At 41.9% G+C, this 7,552-nt stretch overlaps 1 pseudogene; it reads left to right on the top strand.

The window, feature by feature from the left end:
* Window positions 1–1,846: 1,846 nt before the first annotated feature.
* Window positions 1,847–6,967, top strand: LOC148017102 (phosphoserine aminotransferase 1, chloroplastic-like; annotated as a pseudogene).
* The last annotated feature ends 585 nt before the right edge of the window (window positions 6,968–7,552 follow it).

Raw genomic sequence — 7,552 nt, 5'->3', positions numbered from 1 at the left:
GCACCTGCATTAGGGCCTTGTTGCCCAAAATTTCCATGCTGCCCATATGCACTTGCATTAGGGCCTTACTGCCCAAAATTTCCATGATGCCCATGCAGTACATGCAAACCAAACTAAACATTGGGGCCTTCTTGCCCAAAACTACCATGTGCATGCTGCCCATTACCATGTGCATGCTACCCAAGGATGGGTTTGTCAGTCATGGGTGATAGGAGGATGGGATCATCGTGTCGCATAGAGGGCTTGCCTAGCTCATATGTGCTATGGGAAAAACCATGGGTGCTACCAAAACCTTGCAAGCCACGTCCCGTGTCTCAAGGGGAAAGGATGGTTGGTCTCACAGGGAGGACCATGCTCCTTGGGTTGAGCGAAGGAGGGTGAGAAGGTGGAGACGAGGGTGCCCATGTGCTCTACGAGCAAGTCCATCTTAGCCATCATCTTTCTATGATGCCAATCTTGGCATTTTTCCATCTCCCTATGGCGGTGTTCCAGCTCTCGATGCCACTCAGCATGATGGGTCTCATGTTTGCATAGTGTATCGTTAAGCATAGCCACATGGCTCGTCTCGGAGGACACCTTCTTTGAGCATGTCTTCACGATCCTCTTGTGGACCGAGCTAGGATCATTCATAGATGCAAGGGAATATTTGATCTCGCGGTGGAAGTCCTCCTGGACCTTGGCTTTACCCTTATGACCTACCATACTAGGTGCAGTCCACCGGACCCCCTATCACAAAAACTGCAATATCTCAAGATAGGGAGCTCTGATCGCCGAGCTTCTTGATTTAAAATGAAGCCCTTGATCCCCTCTATGAGCCCATGTAAAAATATTTCTCATAGTAAATACGAAAAATCTACTGTAATTGACTTTTTAGAGCTAAGATAGGGTACATCTATCTCCCACTACATACATCCACCATACATCCATTAAGTCATATATGTTCTCTACCAATACATGTGCATTTAGCCATCATACATCCACCAAGTCATACATTTTCTCTGCCAATACATGTGTATACATACATCAAGTCATACATTTGCTATCCATACATGTGCAAGCTGCTTGGATGTCAATGATTGGGGCTCGGGCCACCAATTTAGAGTACCTGCACCTACAAACAAATATTGGGCTCCGGATCACCAATAGGTGGGCAAAGTTCCCCCTGGGCTGGGTTGTGCACACCTTCAGGGTCTTTGATGGCAAGGGAGGGTCACCCCTCTTTTATCTTGCCACCTCGCTCGGCATCGGGCTTTTTCTCACTCGAAATATACATGGCAGAAATTTACTATTAAGCAACTAGCATGATATGCATTTACAAATTGAGAATTGGACCTTTCATGATATGCATGATCAATAAGGAAAATGGGATGGGGAAACGGGTTACCTTTGCAAATTAGTGACTCATTGATTGCATCACTTTTTGGCTTAATGATCAAGAATCAAGACCAAGCACGATTATGGGTTAGGAGTTAAATTCTCATCCAATAGGAAAGAAATTTGAAGTGTGCTCAATCATGCATGCATTTCAAGAAGTGCATAATGGAAGAAGGCAATCAATAGGTAATCCATGGCTTCAACCTAGACAAGAATTCATGTAATTCTTTAATCTTTCCAAGCAAGAGGTTGGGCTCAACAAGTGGTTGGAGGAGAGAGACTAAGACCCATGAGACATACCTTGCTTAAGCTTGGGACGATGGTCACATCTTCAACTTTGTCATCGGCCCTGCTACCCTCCTTGCCTTCGTTGTCAAGTAGGCCCAAGAGGAGCTCTACAACTGGCATGGATGCGTCATGAGCATCATGGAGGTGAGCCACTACAGCAAGGAGTTCCTATTTGTGATTTAGAATGTTGAATTCGTCCTTTGAATGTACAAGCACACAGTTTTCAAGCATTTGTGTGAATGAGACCTTCCATGGGGTAGAGTTCAAAGATTACCCTCCCCCTACAGGTGGGACCCTTCTTGTCACAGACTGTGGATGTGTCCAAATTTGGCTTGATCTATGCCGACGGAGCACAAAAAAACATTGGTCCTTCCGGTGTAACTATTGTGATTGTTCGCAAGGACCTTTTGGGTGAGGCTCAGCCTATAACTCCTGTAATGTTGGACTACAAGATCCATGCAAACAACAATTCTCTATACAACACACCGCCATGCTTTGCATCTATGTTTGTGGCCTTGTGCTTGATGATCTGTTGGCCAAAGGAGGCCTAGAGGTAGCAGAGAAGTGCAATATTGAGAAGGCTAAGCTTTTGTATGACACAATTGATGAGAGCAACAGATTCTTCAAGTGCCCGGTAGAGAAGTCCATGTGCTCACTGATGAATGTTCCCTTCACCATGGAGACTCTAGAGTTGGAGGCACAGTTTATCAAAGAAGCAGTAGCGCATTGAATGGTGCAGCTCTCCAGGGCCATCGTTCTGTTGGTGGTATTACAGGGGCAGCCCTGGGGGCTTCAGCAGGGTATGAGATGGCACTCAGGTACTCTAGGGTGAGCCCAAGGTCTCAAGAAATTGGTTGGAGGTGCCATGCAAGCTATGGAAGAAGGGGGAGAGAGATCTTGCAAGATTTTGGGATGTAGCTTCCATGGCAGCTTGAGGGTCTTGAGAGAAAGAAGGGGGAAAACTCACTTTTGTAAAAGATAGTCATGGTTACTCTTTTCCCCAAGTCCAGAGGGGTCTTCTTGGAAGAGGCACCCCAAAAATTTCTCTATGAAGTAAAAACGAGTTGCCATTCTTTCCCTTCTGCCTCTAGATGTAGTCAAACCTCCAGTGAGCTCCCCAAGAAAGGCTGCCATAGTCTTCAAGAAGGCTGACAGCTTGTCTGAGTACTCCTTGTGTACTTGTGGGCATTGTGCAACTAGGATTTTCTAACTGTGAAGAACTATAAGGAACCTAAATCTAAGGGAAGGAGAAGGAGGGGCTCTGATACCAATTGTAATGAAGGAGACCTAGCTAGCCTAACTAAGGGAGAGAAGAGAGAGAAAGACTGCAAGAGAAGAAGAAGAGGAGAGAGAAAGATAGGAAGAAGAGAGAGAGAGAAAGAGAGAGGAAGAAGGGGAAGCCATGAGAGTTGAAGAGAGGTGGAAGAGAGATTTCTTGATAATTGCGTCATGCCTGAGAGGAAACCCTCTTACACCTTTTATACTGTCAGTGTGATTGGTATTTTCCTGTATGCCCAGTTCATTACAATGTTAAAATGATTACAGATTATTGAAGAAATTGAAAAAATAGGAAGCTTGAAGCTTCTTGGATATGGATGCCAAAAACCCATAGCTACAACAACCACAACAAAGGAGGAATTTATTCAAATCCTCTTAGAGGGAGATGGCCCACTGGGGGGGCTAACAAAGCCCCATGATAGCCGCCACGATTGCACCCACTACAAGCCGCGCCAAGGAGCTGAACTAGAGGCTGAGAAATTTGCATCAGATTCATGATTTCTACAATGACATCATCCTGGTTGCCCAATCTCCACATTTGATGTGCCATGCTGAAGTGCTTGTGCTAGGGATGAAGTCTCCAAAAGGAACCTTGAGCTAAAATGCTCTCCTTTGCTCTCTCCAGGTCCTCCAACAGAGGTGGGTCAAGTTGTGGCTATAGTGGTCAAGAGGTAAGAGGTAGAAGTTGAAAGCTCATGTGCACTTAATGATGTAAGGAAGCTGAGGGAAGCTAAAGGATCAGAGATGGATCTGATACCATGTGGAAAATCAGAGTTGGAAGCACAAGAGTATGCACAAGAGGGAGAGAGAGAGCTCAAGTACAAGAAGAAGATCTTGCTTAGTAAGTTGTTCAAAGGTATAACTAGTGCACTCTCCTCAACTGTGAGAGTGACCTTTAGGCTGTTTATATAGCCTTTCGAGAAGTTAGGCCCTTAGGGTTTCCCCTTGCTCCCCTATCCTCCAGTTCATTTACACCTAGCTACCCTTATCCTCTCTAGTATAAGGAGAGTTCACATGCTTACTTCTCAATACTAGTTAGATTAATCAAGATTATAATTTGTAAGATCATGATGGAAATAGTTGAAAGAGGATATTGCACAAAATGAGTTAAAGACTATATGCGCACTTGCGATTAATAAAATAACTCGATATATTGTCAACACGACAAGGTTAAGGTTGATTAATGCTTGTTATGAAAAGTGAATGTCTATTTGAGGGTCTTGTAAATCATCTCGTTAAATTATTGTCGCACAATTTTTCCTAAAGGAAATTTGCTTATGTTGGCTAAGTTAGCCCCAAACATGAAATTCATGTCTTGCTCAACATGTTGTAAGAGATGTACTTAACACTTCTATATGGGGAGGAGAATCCTCATTAGAATATAAGGTTACCTTAGGATAAGTTCTACCTTGGCTATGGAAGTTGTGAATTGCACAATGGTGTGATTGTCATTGTTTGAAAGGATTGTTTGTGTTTGCTAGAATCTAGATCCCTGATTAAAATTATTGACAAACAGGATAAAAGGAAAGATCCCTGATTAAAATTATTGACAAACAAGATAAAAGGAAAGATAGTACTAGGCTACCCCAAGCTAGTTGTGAGACCCTACTCTAAGGAGGTCATGGTTATCGCTTCGAGAGGGTTAGACCGGACTGTAGCGAAAGGTTTGTCAGTAGGGATAGCCTAGGGTAGTAGGAAATGTGGGTGCTTGGGGGGGCTCTGGCTAGTAATTTTGCATTATTCTTAGAATCTGACGAGCCCCTTCGTGACCCAAGATGGGATCTTGGAACTCTAAATGCTAGGTACAAGGGTGGAATCTTGGTAACTGTGAGATAAATTACGTGAAGGAACTTGTGATTTAATGGACTAATTAAGGAAGATGGTTGTATATATTCCAATAAATGTGCTATAGGTAATTAAAAAACTAGAGATAATTCTGTCATCAAAGGAAAGCAGGTGGACGTAACCCCTGATGGTTCTGTCCAACAGTAGGGTGGTCCTGATTAGCTGGGAGATTTTCAGAAATAGAAATAGGAAGACGACTAGTCGTTAAGGTAGAACTGATTGCATTGTTTTAGGGGGCCAGAATGGAATTTTACCTTATGAGCGGTAGGCGGGTTGACGTACCACACTCCCCTCCATCTCCCATTCTCTTTGAAACAAGTGCAATGGGAAGTCCGCATCAAATAGAGTAATCTTGTAGAAGTGGGAACTTGAAATTACTGATGCTATCTGGCTATTAGGAGACACGTCTAATTTTAGGAACCCAAAAATTTAGGTCGATCCCAGTGGGTTCGATCGGAACACTTCTGTTGCAATGTAGACTCAGTGGGGTCTAAGTGACAAAACCCGTGATGTTCCAAGGGAGCACTAGGTTATGTCATTTGGAAAACCTACTAATGAACTACAAAAAGGTGTGCCTTGGAATAAGCCTGGCAGACACCTCACACTAGGGGAGGAGCTAGGGCTGGGTCAGCCACTCGTTTAAGTTGCTTCTGCTAAATCACCACAGGCGGGAGGGGATCAATATCCTCAATGATAACATCAGTACTTTCAGTGGGAGGAAAAGATTGATGGAAATAACTTCCAATATTTGAAGATGCAGATGTGGCAAGTCTTGATGCAAAAGATGTAGTTAAAAAATTAAAGTTGGAGGACATACAGCTTGAGCTTTATGATGCATAGGATTGGGCAAAACTTGATGAGCTATGCAAGTCCACTATCATTCTATCATTATCAAAGTAGTTATATTTTAATATCATTGATACTAAGGGTGGTACTTATGCATTGTGGAAAAATATTTGTGACCTTTGTGATAAGAAAAGTCTTGCATCTCAGTTGTACTGGGGCTGAAGAAGCTTGTGGACTTACGCGTAAGAGAGGGTATGAAAATGTCTACTCATTTGAATGAGTTTCATTCCATTTTTAGCTAGCTTGTCTCACAAGGAATTTAGTTTGAAGATAATATCAAGACTTTGTTCTTGCTTGTTACATTTCCTGAGTCATGGGACACACCTTTTTACTACTACGAGTGCTCATTCCCTTGAGGGTGATTTTAAATGTAATCATATAAAGAGTGCTCTACTAATAGAAGAGGTCAACAGGAAGAACATTGATGTAGCTCATACTTCTCATGTATTGATTGTTAGAGGTAGAAATAGTAGTAATGGTAATAACAACTATGGTAAAAACTCACAACTCGACACACACAAGTCTTGGACTCATGGGAAATCTCACAATAAGTCCCTTGAGCATAAGTCCTTGTTGACATGTCATTATTGTGGGTAGTAGGGTCATATTAGGTTGTAGTGCCATAAGATGTGCAATGATAGACACAATAAGAAAGACAAGGGAAGAGTGTAGGATAATGCTAAGTCTTACGATTGTAGCATTGTCCCTAGTAAGCCTAGTGTGAAGATTAAAGAGATAAGTGCAGGGTAGCTTGAGTCTGATGATGACTATAACTTAGCTACTTAATCTCTTGATTTTACTTGGTTGAGTGATGCTTTGTCGACTTGATCTTAGTATTGGTTTTTTGATTTGGGGGACTTCTTTCCATGTTACTCTGCATTGGAATTGGTTTCATACCTATCATAACATTACAATTTTTGTGAGATTGGAAAATGACATTGCATTGGTATTGGGGATATTGGAATGCAATTTGCTTTAGGTCGCTCTTTTATTTTGCATAATGTATGTCATGCACTAGCTTTAACCAAAAACTTACTCTGGGTAGCTGGATGATGGAGGATATAATGTCTCTTTTGATGATTTTACATGGAACGTTACCCATGGTTACCTTGTTTTTTCTTGAGGTGCCAAGGCTGGTAGCCACTATCCTTTGTTTGTATCTAGGTATGTTGACCATGTATTGGCTGTGATCAATTTACCACATGTATCCTTATGGAATTATTACCTTGGGCACATGTCTTTAAAAGGAATGAAAGTACTTACTCATTTGCAGTATCTCCCACCTCTTGATTGTTTGTATTTTGACTCATATGATCATTGTCTTTATGGCAGGTAAAAAGTTTGGCTCTATGCACATGGGTAAGCCTCTAACTCTTGTGTTACTCCAATGTATATGGTCCCATGCCGTGCAATCATTGGATGTCATGAAGTGCTTTGGGAAAGTTTATTAATGATTATTCCCATAAGGTCTGGGCTTATCCTACTAAGTAGCAATCATACATTTTGGCTACATTTCATCACTTTGTTGCTCTTGTTGAGAACAAGTTTGGGTATATGCTAAAATGCCTAAGGTCTAACAATGGGAGTGAATATGTCTTTAAGGCATTTGAGTAGTTTTATTATGAATGAGATATTAAGCATTGATTGACCACCCCATACATCCCACCCTAGAATGGTATTATAGAGTGCATGTACAATGATATTCAAGAAAGAGTCTATAGTATGCATAGTTAAGCAGGCTTACCATAATACTTTTGGATTAAGGTACTATCGTGAATCTCATTAATCGATCACCATACATTGATCTTGGTTGTCAAGTTGCAGAGGAGGTATGGTTTGGAAAATCTGTCATATGCTCATTTGAGGGTTTTTGGATATGAGACTTTCTATCATATTCTCATGGACAAGCACAACAAATCGA

Source organism: Lygodium microphyllum, chromosome 22 (assembly GCF_053477565.2).
Source record: "Lygodium microphyllum isolate KBCC chromosome 22, Lygodium_microphyllum_v1.1.10, whole genome shotgun sequence".
Classification (NCBI taxonomy): domain Eukaryota; kingdom Viridiplantae; phylum Streptophyta; class Polypodiopsida; order Schizaeales; family Lygodiaceae; genus Lygodium; species Lygodium microphyllum.
The sequence above is the reverse complement of the archived record's forward strand: the minus strand, read 5'-3'. Positions and strand labels throughout refer to the sequence as shown.